Here is a 14,210-nt window from a genome sequence, read left to right as displayed (position 1 = left end):
TTCATTTTCTGCACAGCATTAAGGTGCTACTTAACAAAAACAGATGAACTTAAACTATAAGAAGTGCCAGGCAGTGGCTTTTCAGTGATAACAAGAACATTTGTATGTGCCTACCTAAAACGTTACCTTTCTTCAAGAAGTAAGATCCACTGTCCTACCATGGAATTTTGGTGACTTTGGGGGTGGAGCTCAGACTCATCATTCATTGATTCAGATATATGTCCCTCCCTCTGAATCTCCTAGCAGTCAAGACGTCCACAGTCATAATGAAAAGTGTGTTCTTATAATAAAATAGATTAGTCTGTAAGTAAAAAATTAAGAATTTTAACAAGGAAGCTGGTCAGAAGAGCATGAGAATGAGAGCTGGTCAGAAAACAGAATTTCCATCCTGTGGAAAATTCCAATCTTTTGTCATTTGTTATTATTCCCAAATGGGACAAAAAGTTGCAATGTCAATAAAATTGGCAGACCAAAAGTTTCTGACAAATGTCAATTTGGAAATGTCAAAAGAAAAACCATTAAGCTTTTCGCTCAAAACAAAATGTATTGTCTTGAAACGTTGATTTGAAATTACAATTTTGCTTAGCGATGTTGATCCTATGATTGGAATTTCATAACGATAATGTTTGATATTTGGAAATGTCAATTCAAAACATTGTGTTTTGAATTTTCTGATAGAAAAATTGGAAAATTTCAACAAAATCGACAGTTTTCAATGAAACCCCATATTTTGTTGGGAAAAAATTGTGGTCAGAAAATTTTAACCAGTTGTTCTCCTTGATACCAAAATGGGATCCCTTTGCTTAGCCGGCATTATTAAATCTATGATCCTTACTTCTCAAAGAAAGGAATTTTTTTGTCCAGGCTTGCATTACTATAACTCAATATGTATTTTTCATTCATTATGACTTTTTATTACAGTAGCCCCCAGAAGCCCCGATCTGGATCAGCCCACTTTGCTGGGTGCTGCACAAACACAAAATAGACAATAGTCATCATCAAAAAGAGTTTACAATTCTTTTTTCTAATTGTTCAGCATAGCAAGATGCTGAGATCCTACATAGTGATCCTACCTATTCATTGCTAATAGAGAGGGAATATAATTTAGCCTAATACATAACTGGAAGCAAAATATCTATACATATAGGCTGTTTTCTGGTTATCCTGGACTGCTACCTTATATATGTCTTCCTCCTGAAAACAGCATTAAATGAGGTTTGCACATTATCTCTGCAGACACCTGAAGGTTTTCTCTTATAAGGGTGTTTCTCTCCCCACCGAATAGATCTCTGCTTCTCTTGGAAAGCCACTTCATTGCTGTGTGACTCAGTTTTTCCATCTGCAAAATGGGGATAATGATGCTGATCTCCTTTGCAAAGTGCTTTGAAATCTACTGATGAAAAGTGTGATAGAAGAGCTATGTTATTATTATTTATTATTATTATTATTATTATTATTGTGGTCTCTTAGACTGTGTGGCTTGAGTGCAGAAGGAAGAAGCAAGCTCTTTGCCTTGTGTGTCATCTGTATACACTAACTGATCCACCTAGCTATTGAAGACTGAAGAATTTTTAGGGAGGTGATCAAGCACAAATAAGCCTGGGCTACGATTTTCCACAGCAGGTGTCGATAGCTAGGCAACTAACCCCATACTTAGGTGCCTAAATAAGTGGCCTGATTTTCAGAGGTGAAGAGTGTCTACATCTCACATTGATTTCTGCCCCTTCCTGTGCTGGCCCAGGGTGCCATTAAACCAGCAGAATTTACCATCCATGCACTTGACCCAGGAGGAGCTGCCTGGTTCATCATGCCTTTGGTTTTCCTCACTCCCCACTTACTACCCAACCCCCCCTCACCGTCTCTCTTCTCCTCTCCTTCCCTTGATCACCACCTGCTGCCCTGTAAACAGCTCACTGCTGGCAGGCTTCTCTGTGGCATCAGAGGTAATTGAGCTTATCATATCATACAAGCATGATTGTTTAGGCCCTCTGTGTACATGCATTCATTAGGTAACTAGGCCCCAGCTGGAAAAAGTCAGTGCTGAGGTGCTATATCCTACTAAGTTCCTTCTCCACGTGTCTTGGAGATTCTCTAGGATTGGTAGTCTTTTCCATTGACTTCAACGGGGCGTGGATCAGGGCCTCGGTTCTTTGTCTCTGCTTGGCATTCTATGGTCAACAACCAAGTCCTGTCCGAGTGATGTGGTCTCCAAATATGGTTGGGTTGAAAACATTGTTTTTGTTGATTCCACACTGGAGAAGGCAGCTGGATTTGTGTCTCCTCCTGACTAAATATCTCTAATTACCACAGGGAGGGACGTTCCTGTTATCATGCCAGGCCAGGAACTTTTGTTGTGGATTATGATTTTTCCAGCCAAATGAGAATAGAGAGACAAATTACAAAAGGAGGGGAACTGGGCCATGAATTGACTCTGGAGGGAGTGATTGGCTGGTGAGTTGTCTCTTGCTTTGTTCCCCCAGACAGAGATTTGATCAGATGAGCTGCAAGATGATTGTCCTAAATAACTCTGATGTAACAATCCCAATCAGGAATCACAATGTCACAATCCCACCAGCCAACCAACCATGAAATCACCATCCCAATCAACCAACCATAAATCACAATTTCACAATGCCAATGGCCAACCAGTCACGGACCGCAATAAAGAAGAAGAGGAGGGCTGGGAGGATAGAAGGAAGATGTAGGGGATGGATAGCACTGATCCTGCCAGTCCTGGGATAGACCACCACCAAGTATATTTATTTTATTCACATTTATCTGAGCATGGCAGTGGGTTTAAGCCAAAACTGCTGATTTTCACTGTGTGCAGTTTTTAGAAACTAATATCCTCATTTTCTGTAGTTTTGAAAAATCGAGCTGAAAAAATGAAACATTATTAATACAGTCAATTCCCCCAGTGTGATTCTTGCAGCCATCCTGTTTGTAACATTGATAATAAATAGATCGCTTTTCACTGCTAGGAAAGATCAGTCCTCACGGAAGCAAGGTTTTCTTAGCCATTGTTACACATTGATGCAGAGACACTGGTGATTTTTAATAACTGTACAAAAAGGTGGGTTTGGAACATTTTGAGATAAGTACGGCAACACAGACCAGCTTTAAAGGGACCGCATCAACCTGATTTTTTAAATTATTTTGACTACAGGAGTACCTTAGAGACACCAGTCTGAATCAGGAATCCATTATACTGGGCACTATACAACTACATCATGAGAGACAGCCCCTGGCCCAAAAATCTTACAACCTAACTCAATGAGTTGGACAAAGGGTGGGATTCAAAAAGGAGATGCAACCATTTATACAAGGCCTAATAGTAGGTTGGTGGCAGAGCCAAATTCCTGCCTTCCCTATACTAGGACTGTGAATTCTTTGGAGCAAGAGCCATTTTCATTTGTACAGTACCTAGCGCCATGGGGTCATGGTCCATGACAGGAGCCCCTAGATCAGAGGTGGGCAAACAACGGCCCGCGGGCCACATCCAGCTCTTGGGACCCTCCTGCCTGGCCCCTGAGCTCCTGGCCCGGGAAGCTAGCCTCCGGCCCCTCCCCTGCTGTTCCCCCTCACTCACAGCCTCAGCTCGCCCCGCCACTGGCGCAACGCTCTGGGCGGCAGGGCTGTGAGCTCCTGGGGCAGCGCAGCTGCAGAGCCGTGGCCTGACCCGGTCTCTGTGCTGCGCGGTGCGCGGCTGTAGCACCACCAGCCACCAGTACTCCAGGCAGCGCGGTAAGGGGGAAGGGAGCAGGGGGGGTTGGATAGAGGGCAGGGGAGTTCGGGGTGGGGTTAGGGACAGGGGTGTGGATAGGGGCGGTCAGAGGGCAGGGAACAGGGGAGGTGAATGGGGGCAGGGGTGGGGAGCAGTCAGGAAAGAGAGGGGGAGTTGGATGGGGCAGCGGGGGGCAGTCAGGGGCAGAGGTTCCGGGGGGGGGGGGCAGGGGACAGGAAGAAGGTGGTTGGATGGGGCAGGAGTCCCGGGGGGCAGTCAGGAAGGAGGGGGGGTTGGACGGGGCAGCAGGGGGTCCAGGGGCTCTCAGGGGACAGGGAATGGGAGGGAGGTGGATGGGGCAGGAGTCCCAGAGGGGCCGTCAGGGGGCAAGAAGCAGGAGGGGTCGGATAGGGGGTGGGGCCGGGCCATGCCTGGTTGTTTGGGGAGGCACAGCCCCCCCTAACTGGCCCTCCATACAATTTTGGAAACTGGATGCGGCCCTCAGGCCAAAATGTTTGCCCCCCTCTGCCCTAGATGCTTCAGTAATATAAACAACAATAAAAGAGCATACTTCATCTTTTAAAAGTTGACTAATGTAACAAAAAATAATAGACTTCTGATAGAACTATCCTTTAAATAGCAAGAATATTTTTCTCTCTCTAACATTCTTCCATTAGTTAAAACAGGTCTTGCTGCTGTCCTGCTGATGTTTAATATCTCCAGCAGGGGAGCATCAATCCGCCAAGGATCGATTTAGACTCTTTGGTGCTGGGGCGATCTTTTTGCTGTATTTTTCCCACCATGCCTCCCCCGTGGGACTGGAACTTCCAGGTGCTCTTGTAATGCAAACAATGAACACCATTTGCAAAGGCGCTAAAGTCCCTCGGGAGCGTAACTCCTGTTTTCAAAAGGACTCCGGCACTTCAGAGCCGAAGACGCCTTGAAAATCAACGGGCGAGACTCGGTGCTGCTCGGGACAGTGCAGAACTCACAGCCCAGGGAGAGTGAGGGGCCAACAAAGGTCACTTTTACCAGCTTTTGTGCCCTCCCAATCCTGGGCCACTCTAGATAATAAAGATAGCTTGGGACCCTGACTACTCTACTGCCTTATGGGCTTCAATGCTGCCCAGAAATTCTGCCGCACCCCTTGCTGTAGCCAAGCCTATGTAACAACCCTCTTGCCTCCAGCCCACTCCCAAGACCAGGGCTTGTGAAAGCAGGGCTGTCTTCCTTAGTGCCTGCATTGGGGGCAATTTCCCATGTCTGGATATGGGATCTGACGGCCCCCTTTCCCCAGCATAAATGGGCCAGTGCAGGGGTGAGGATCTCACCCAATTACTACAGGGCCTGGGGCCCTCAGGATAGCCCTGTAGAGACCAGGCCGTAAGCCACAATGAACCGAATGCAGCGGAGATCTGCTCAGCTGTGTTTTATCTTCTTCCTGTTTCTGCTGAAACGCACAGCCTGCTGACTTGAGATGACACGAGAGACATGTTTCATGTCTGGGTCTGGACAAGTGGCATCTCCCCTCCATTTTAAACCAGCACGAATACTTTTCAGCTGAGGTCCCGAGAAAAGGAATATCCAGGACTGATAATTAAGTACTGCCCACGCACAGCGCTAATTGTTGCCAGGGCGTCGCTTTCTTTTGGTGACAGTGATTTCAATAGGATGTCTGACACCATCATCCCCAGTTATAAATTCATTATCCCTTCAGTTCGACTCTTCCTTTCCGAAGTTCATGAATCCTAACCAGCCTGCTCTGCTAGCATTAAGAAATGCAGTGCTGGTAGTAACAACACAAGGAATAACTCCAGTGGTACGGGAGAAAGAGACATCTCATAAAATAATGGACATGCAACAAGTTCCTCGCAAATTCCCCTATTCAGATTCATCATCAGCTTCTCACACTCGTCAGTCTTTTAATTGTATTAAAACAGCTGGCAGGGCAGTCCCTTCTGCATTTGTAGTGGAATCCTTTAACACTCAAATATCTCGCGGATTCTGGTATTCCAGTAAGACGGTTTTCCTCGGTGGAATTCTCCCTAAGCTCTGAAACAACCAACAACCATGATAATATAAATAAACACCATGAGACAACCCTTTGCCAAGCTGTTTTGGGACTGAGTAAGGGATCACATAGATTAACACCCTTTTAGCGGGTTAATGGGAAAGCAGAATCAGAAAATCCCCACTCAGGGAAGACTAACTGGCTGAGGTCCAGGTTATGCAGCTGATTGCTGCAGGAGATTCAGTGAGATGAGACTCACAGCCCACAATCACAAAAGACTTAGGTGCCAGAAACTCCTACATTTTGGTGCCACTTCAATTCACAAAATGCCCACTCAGCTGCCACCTAATGCTGTAGGAATTGAAAATCACGCAGCACCTAAATATTTGCTGTGAATGTTCCCTAGGGACTTCCATTTCTGAGACTGGGCATATGCACAATGCCTCATTTCAGGGTGTCCAGATACCTGAAACCCAGTGCGATCCTCAGACCCAATGGAGATAGGCTTTCCCCCACCTATCTTGCCTGTAGGGCCTGATCTGGTAGGCATTTTCAGTGTGCGCTTACTGAATCAGAGTCCATTCAAACCACAGCTGGAGGAGAGGGTAGAGGTGCCAAATCAAATGCTTCACAGAAGTCAAAACACTATTAATTTATCAACAAAACTTGTAATCTCATAAAAAATGATATCAGATTAGACATGATCTGTGTTCTATAAACACATGTTGACTGGCACTAACTATATTACCCTTCTTTAATTCTTTATCAGTCAAGTCCCATATCAGCCACTCCATTATCTTTCCCAGAATCAATGTCTGACTAACACACCTATAATTACCCAGGTCATCTTGATTACCCTTTTCAAATAATGGCGCAACATTAGCTTGCTTCCAGTTTTGTGGAACTTGCCCAGTGTTTCAAGATTTATTGAAAATCAACATTAATAGTCCAGTAAGCTCCACAACCAGCTCTTTTAAAACTCTTGTATGCAAGTTAATCAGACCTGCTGATTTAAAAATGTCTCATTTGTAGCTGCTATTTAACATCCACCTGAAATATTAGTGGAATGGAAAGAATATCATCATCATCATCATGTGGTGAGACTACATTACTTGTTTTTTTCCCCAAATACAGAATAGAAATAGTTATTGACTATTTCGTCCTTTGCTGCATGATGATTGATAATTCTACCATTCTATTTAGTAATGGACAAATACCATTGTTATTATTTTCCCAATGTACATCTTCTTATTGTCCTCAAGTCTGCTGGCCATATATTTCTCTTTGTGTCCCTTTTCTTCCCTTAATCAATATTCTACAATTTGTAGCTTCTGATTTACATTCATTACTATCAACTTCCCCTTTCTTCTGTTTGTCACATATTATTTTATTTATTATTTACTACTAATTAATTACTAATTATTATTTAGTATTTATAACTACCCTCCCTTCCCCTCTAAACCCGATCAGCTTTTTAACCAATATAGCCTCCTTCTTTGATTCTGGTTTTTGGCACATCTAGTAAAGTGCTCTTTAACACTCCCCAATTATCATTCACACATTTCTGATTGAAGTCTTCCTTCCAATGGATTGGGGTCATAATTGCTTTAGGCTTTGTGAAATTTGCCCTTGTAAGCACCAAGTGCCTGAAATTTTCTGTTTGCACAGAATATATGTTATTAAGTCATAATCACTTGTACCTAAGCTACCAATAATTTTTAAGTTCTGTGATCAGTTCTTTTTTCTTGTCAAAATGAGATTGACTACAGAATTCCCTGTGTTTGGTTGCAACCCTTCACTTCTGTGCTGCCGCTGGTGGTGCTGGCTCTAGAGCTTAGCACCTGGCCAGCAGCAACGGCTCTCTGGCTGCCCAGCGCTGAAGGCAGCGCCCCTCCCCCAGCAGCAGCACAGACATAAGGGTGACAATCCCATAACCCTCCTACAATAGTCATGCAACCCTCTCCACACACAACCCCGTTTTGGGTCAGGAACCCCACAGTTACAACACCGTGAAATTTCAGATGTAAACATCTGCAACTGTGAAATTGACTAATTTTAAAATCCTATGACTGTGAAATTGACCAAAATGGACCGTGACTAGGTAGGGCTCTATGAATAGAGGTCTATTTCCCACAACCTTGCCTCCTGTAGCGTCACTTACTGATCATGAAACTTCTATCAGGAAAGAACCTCATACCTACTGACAAACTATAAAAAATAAACTTGGTGGTCTCAGTCTGGTTAAGAGTGGAGCATTGCCTTGGAAAAGGGCAAGTACAGTGCCCATCTATAAAAAGGGAAATAAAGGACAACCCAGGGAATTACAGACCAGTCAGCTTAACTTCTGTACCCGGAAAGATAATGGAGCAAATAATTAAGCAATCAATTTACAAACACCTAGAAGATAATAAGGTGATAAATAACAGTCAGCATAGATTTGTCAAGAACAAATTGTGTCAAACCAACCTGATAGCTTTCCTTGACAGGGTAACAAGCCTTGTGGATGGGGGAAAGCAGTAGATGTGGTATATCTTGACTTTTGTAAGGCTTTTGATACTGTTTCGCATGACCTTCTCATAAAAAAACTAGGGAAATACAACCTAGATGGAGCTACTATAAGGTGGGTGGATAACTGGCTGGAAAATCATTCCCAGAGTAATTATCAGTGGTTCACAGTCATGCTGGAAGGGTATAATGAGTGGCGTCCCACAGCGATCGGTTCTGGGTCCGGTTTTGTTCAATATCTTCATCAATGACTTAGATAATGGCAGAAAGAGTACACTTATAAAGTTTGTGGACGATACCAAGCTGGAAGGGATTGCAAGTGCTTTGGAGAATAAGATTAAAATTCAAAATGATCTGGACAAACTGGAGAAATGGTCTGAAGTAAATAGGATGAAATTCAATAAGGATGTATGCAAAGTACTCCACTTAGGAAGGAACAATCAGTTGCACACATACAAAATGGGAAATGACTGCCTAGGAAGGAGTACTGAGGAAAGGGATCTGGGGGTCAGTGGATCACAAGCTAAATATGAGTCAAAACTGTAATGCTGTTACCAAAAAAAGCAAACATTCTGGGATGTATTAGCAGGAGTGTTGTAAACAAGACACGAGAAGTAATTCTTCCGCTCTACTCTGCGCTGATTAGGCCCCAACTCAAGTATTGTGTCCATTTCAGGAAAGATGTGGACAAATTGGAGAAAGTCCAGAGAAGAACAACAAAAATGATTAAAGGTCTAAAAAACATGACCTATGAGGGAAGATTGAAAAAAATGGGGTTTGTTTAGTCTGGAGAAGAGAAGACAGAGGGGACATGAACAGTTTTCAAGTACATAAAAGTTTGTTACAAGGAGGAGGGAGAAAAATTGTTGTTCTTAACCTCTGACGATAGGAAAAGAAGCAATGGGCTTAAATTGCGGCAAGGGCAGTTTAGGTTGGACATTAGGAAAAACTTCCTGTCAGAGTGGTTAAGCACTGGAATAAATTTCCCAGGGAGGTTGTGGAATCTCCATCATTGGGGATTTTTAAGAGCATGTTGGACAAACACCTGTCAGGGATGGTCTAGATAATACTTAGTCCTGCCTTGAGTGCAGGGGACTGGACTAGATGACCTTTCAAGGTCCCTTCCAGTTCTATAATTCTATGATTATCCACCTCTAATAATCCACTATCCCAATTCCTGCAAAGAGTTCCCCTCAGCAGAGACATCAGGGTTTGAATGATCCTGCCAGCTCAACCCCTCTGTCCTCCTGCATTTGCGGAGGGGCAGCAGGCACGTAATTTTCACTGACACTGGCCAGGTTGTACCAGTTGTGTATAAGAACAGAGGGCTTGAGCCTACAGGCCTGCTGTTAGGCGGTTTCCCAAGGAAATTGCTTTGTACAGCCCTGTGGAAAGTCTATTTTTCAGGCTAAATACTGAAAAGCCTCTCACTATAGATAGTGTGTATGTACCTTCTAGGCTCTGTTCCTTGTCTTAATTCAACGTATTTATGATCTCGATAATTACAATAAGAACCCGAGGGTAGCATGGAGAGGTTGGTCTTGAATAAACATTGTCAGCCTTGGAAAGATGCATGCTGCATCTTTGGGAATTGAACTATTAAACTGATTTGGCATAAACCATGCCCTCCCCTTGAGGTCATGCTGCAGGATTCTAATGCAGGACAGTAACACTATTGCAAGCTGTACTGATCTGGATCAATACTGTATTAGTTTGGAGGGGTTTAATACATTATTGTTTGTACTGCGGTAACATGTAGGACACCTGGTCATGGACCAGGACCCCATTGTGGTAGGTACTGTACAAACACAGAACAAAACTACAATCCTATGTCTCCAGGAGCTTACAATCGAACTCATGTGACATTACACTACTATTCAGTTAACTGACATTGAATCAATCGCTGAACAATGCATGGGTTTACCACAAATAAAATAGCTTCCTGTTTCGGTGTGTGAGCTGGTTTCCGAAAGCGAACACTTAAAACCTTATAAACCAATTATTATTCCCATTACCTCATCCTGAGTGACTCTCTGGGATGATAAAGCCCGTCTTATTTGGACTTATTACTGAAAAATAGACTTCTAAGGCATAAAGTTCTCCAGATGGATGCTTTTTGGGAATTAGGTGAATAAGAGAGATTTAATCCATCCAAAAGTCAGTATACTTAAATACCTGATGAACATAAAAACCTCATTGCTAATCCAAAGTGACAGGTACTAATGGAATACTTACTGGATTAATGACAAGCCTGCTATGTTGCAAGGACCATGCTGTTTATTTCAACCCTATGCTTGAAAGGATGCACAAAATAAACTCAGTCCCTTAGGCACATTTAATTCAAGTGGACTGAAATGCATGATTGTACATCTAAGCAGGCTATTGAACCCGTGAGTTTTATATTTGAGATGCATTAATACTTCAAGCACTTCAGACAGGAAACATTAGCCTTGGGACAAAGATTTGAACACCACCAAGCTTTTAGATGAACTAAGACATATATATATAATTTCTTTTGCATAGCAAGGAGAATTTTTCATCTATATAATACCACGTACCCTGTCCTTAATTAATACCACAGACAGGTGGTGCACAGGATAACCACAGTAAATCACTCAAAGGGTTATGAGTCTCCGAAGAACTGTTATTAAATATAGACACATCATAAAACAATAGGTTAGAAGGATGAAACTGTCATGCACTACCATTTCAATCTGTGCTTTGGATGTCAGAACCTTTACTTCTACAAATGGAATCTTAAAGGTATTTAGCTGGCGGATTCAATTTATTGCAAAAAAAAGGCAGGAAAAAGTTTATGTGAAGATTCCATCTCGCTAATGAGTTTAGTGACTTGAGGCACTGACAACAGCTATTTGATTAAACAGACGATATCGCCTATGCTTCTAGCATATTTCTTTTTGTTTTGATGAGTCCAGTCCTGATAACAATGTCTGCCCCCCAGCAGTTCGCTTTTAAAACCCACTATGCAGTGTATGCACCAATGCATAATGGCCTGATGAGTGCACGGGTAAGAGGCTAGATAAGTCTTCTTGTAGAACAACTAGCAATCCTGTCCTTTTCATTAAATGCAGTCAGTTAGGCCAGGTCTACACTACCCCCCTAATTCGAACTAAGGTACGCAACTTCAGCTACGTGAATAACGTAGCTGAAGTTCGAAGTACCTTAGTTCGAACTTACCTTGGTCCACACTCGGCAGGCAGGCTCCCCCGTCGACTCCGCGGTACTCCTCTCGCCGAGCTGGAGTACCGCAGTCGACGGCGAGCACTTCCGGGTTCAACTTATCGCGTCCAGACAAGACGCGATAAGTCGAACCCAGAAGTTCGATTGCCAGCCGCCGAACTAGCGGGTAAGTGTAGCCAAGGCCTTAGATAGGGCCAAAAATCCAGCATTGAGCACTGACACAATATGGATTTTCTGCATTTGCATACAGTAGTGGATACTCAGAATGATATTTTTGTTCCAGAATGGACATCTGACCAAAGTCAGTAATTTGATCAACTCCACCAGAGGTCTCAATACTCAGAAGTGAATAGGGAAGTGTTTTTTACCCCTTCACAGAACACAAGAACCCGGGGTCGCCCAATGAAATTACTAGGCAGCAGGTTTAAAACAAATAAGAAAGTACTTCTTCACACAATGCACAGTCAACCTGTTGAACTTGTTGCCAGGGGATGTTGTGAAGGCCAGGTGCATAAGTGGGTTCAAATAAGGATTAGATAAGTTCGTGGAGGATAGAGCCATCAATGGCTATTAGCCAAGATGGTCAGGGACATCATGTAGTGTTTGTGCAACCATCCGAGTGCACCTACGATCCACCCACCTTTCTCCAAGCTTTGGCAGCTCAGCTCTGAGCGGGGAGACACCAGATACCAGGACATGGGAATGGTTGAAAACATTTGTATTGTGACAGTACCACTATGACGTTCCTCGAAGAAGCAAAGATTCCCCTTCTCTTTCCCATACATAACCAGCCCTGATACTGAACCCACACCTTCTTCCTGAAACAACAAAGAGTCTGGTGGCACCTTAAAGACTAACAGATTTATTTGGGCATAAGCTTTCGTGAGTAAAAACCTCACTTCTTCGGATGCATAGAGTGAAAGTTACAGATGCAGGCATTATATACTGACACATGGAGAGCAGGGAGTTACTTTGCAAGTGGAGAACCAGTGTTGACAAGGCCAATTCAATCAGGGTGGATGTAGTCCACTCCCAATAATAGATGAGGAGGTGTCAATTCCAGGAGAGGAAAAGCTGCTTCTGTAGTGAGCCAGCCACTCCCAATCCCTATTCAAGCCCAGATTAATGGTGTTGAATTTGCAAATGAATTTTAGTTCTGCTGAAGAAGTGAGGTTTTTACTCACAAAAGCTTATGCCCAAATAAATCTGTTAGTCTTTAAGGTGCCACCAGACTCTTTGTTGTTTTTGTAGATACAGACTAACACGGCTACCCCCTGATACTTGACTACCTTCTTCCTGATGGTTCCTGTTTGTAAGGGGAGGAAAGGGTTATTGTAGTGAAAGTTTGTGATTTTCAAAGGAGCAGAAAACAGCTGTAACTTCAGAGAACCATTAAATCTTGTACAAACGTCTGTTCTCAAACCGGACCGTTCCACCTCCCGCCCTCACTGTCAGCCGACCAAGGCAGAGACCCAGGGGCAATACAATAGTCTGCTGATCATCTGCTCTACATCTTCTGCCCAAAGCTATATAGTGGTTCATGGGAATTCAATAAAATGTTGCATTTACAGTTGTGCCTTGGTCAGTGACCATTTGGGCCAGGGAGTGGGGCAGGGAAAGCGGTGGCCGTCCCGTCCTGCCTGCAGCCCCGGAGAAAAAGGAAGAGGATGATGGTGGAGAAGGTGAGTTTTTAACCTACCAGCCTCGGGTTCTGGTTCCTGCTAAGTCTCAAGGTTCTCCTCTGGCTCATCGTGAGGGTGTTGCTGAATCAGCTCCTGTAGGTAGAGATGCAGAACAACATGATCCTCTTACTCCAGGTCTTGTAGGGCCTCCTCCTCCCCGGCCCTAGTGCCTTCTCTCCCGGGCCCTCATTGGCATCCCATTGGATGATGAGGCTGACAGGGGTTGAGGAGGGAGTCATCCGTCACCTCAAGCTCGGTACTGGAAGCCCAGGAGAGCACCCAGTCCAGCTCCTTGAAGAAGGGGTATGTTGCAGGATCCCTCCCGGAGCAACTGCTAGAGTATTTTGCCATCCAGTACCAGAGCCTCTGTCCATTCCCAGCACTCAGCCGGAGTACGGTGATCATCTGCCTGTGCAATCTTCTCCAAAACCTCCCGGTAGAAATGCAAGTTCCCGGTGTGGCAAGAGAAGTCACAGAGGACAGTGAACTCTGAGCACACATTTATCAGGACCCAGGTGTGCTCAGCTGACCGGGCTGTCACAATGTCCTCATGGAAAACTCTTCTGGAGTGGTCACTGCAGGTCGCTACCACAGGCGAGAAGTGCAGGCTCAGGGACCTTTATAGAGCCGGGTAAAGTGCAGTGCATTGTAACACTGGGGCTGGAGGACTATTGAACTTGGGACAGGGAGCAAGCCCCTTACCCCTGTCCACAATATACACTGGCATAGGCGTGGGACCATGCTATAGCTTGAGATGTGTTCATGCCCTCAGGCATGCTAGTATTCGTGCTCTGGACATGCCTTGAAACCCATGTTTCTGATATTTAGATGTGGATGGGAAGGGGGTTCTGGCACAACTATGTGAATGGACCCATGTCTAGACATTAGTATAGACATAGCTTTTGTGTGTAATTGCAAACAGGGTTCATGAGCAGTGCAAAACAAAGAAGCAAAATGAAAAATAGTGTGTTAAAGAGGAGGATTAGATAAAGGCTTCTGTATTTGTAATTGCATAAGAAAAAACACCACTTAGATAAGCCAGGAAGCAGAGGCAATGTAAGGAAACACGTTTAATGGGCTTTGCATC

General features: G+C 44.0%; 1 long non-coding RNA gene across 2 annotated transcripts in view; it reads right to left on the bottom strand.

Moving 5' to 3' along the window:
* LOC135984088 (uncharacterized) overlaps positions 1-14,210 on the bottom strand; it is a 104,742-nt gene that overhangs the window by 4,442 nt on the left and 86,090 nt on the right. Inside the window, exon 3 of one of the 2 annotated variants that reach the window (XR_010601995.1) lies at positions 13,141-13,216. This is a non-coding gene — a long non-coding RNA (uncharacterized LOC135984088). Of the gene's footprint in view, positions 1-114; positions 302-13,140; positions 13,217-14,210 lie in introns of both variants that reach the window. The other variant, XR_010601996.1, reaches the window with a different exon arrangement.

This window comes from Chrysemys picta, chromosome 5 (genome assembly GCF_011386835.1).
Source record: "Chrysemys picta bellii isolate R12L10 chromosome 5, ASM1138683v2, whole genome shotgun sequence".
Classification (NCBI taxonomy): Eukaryota; Metazoa; Chordata; order Testudines; family Emydidae; genus Chrysemys; species Chrysemys picta.
The sequence above is the reverse complement of the archived record's forward strand: the minus strand, read 5'-3'. Positions and strand labels throughout refer to the sequence as shown.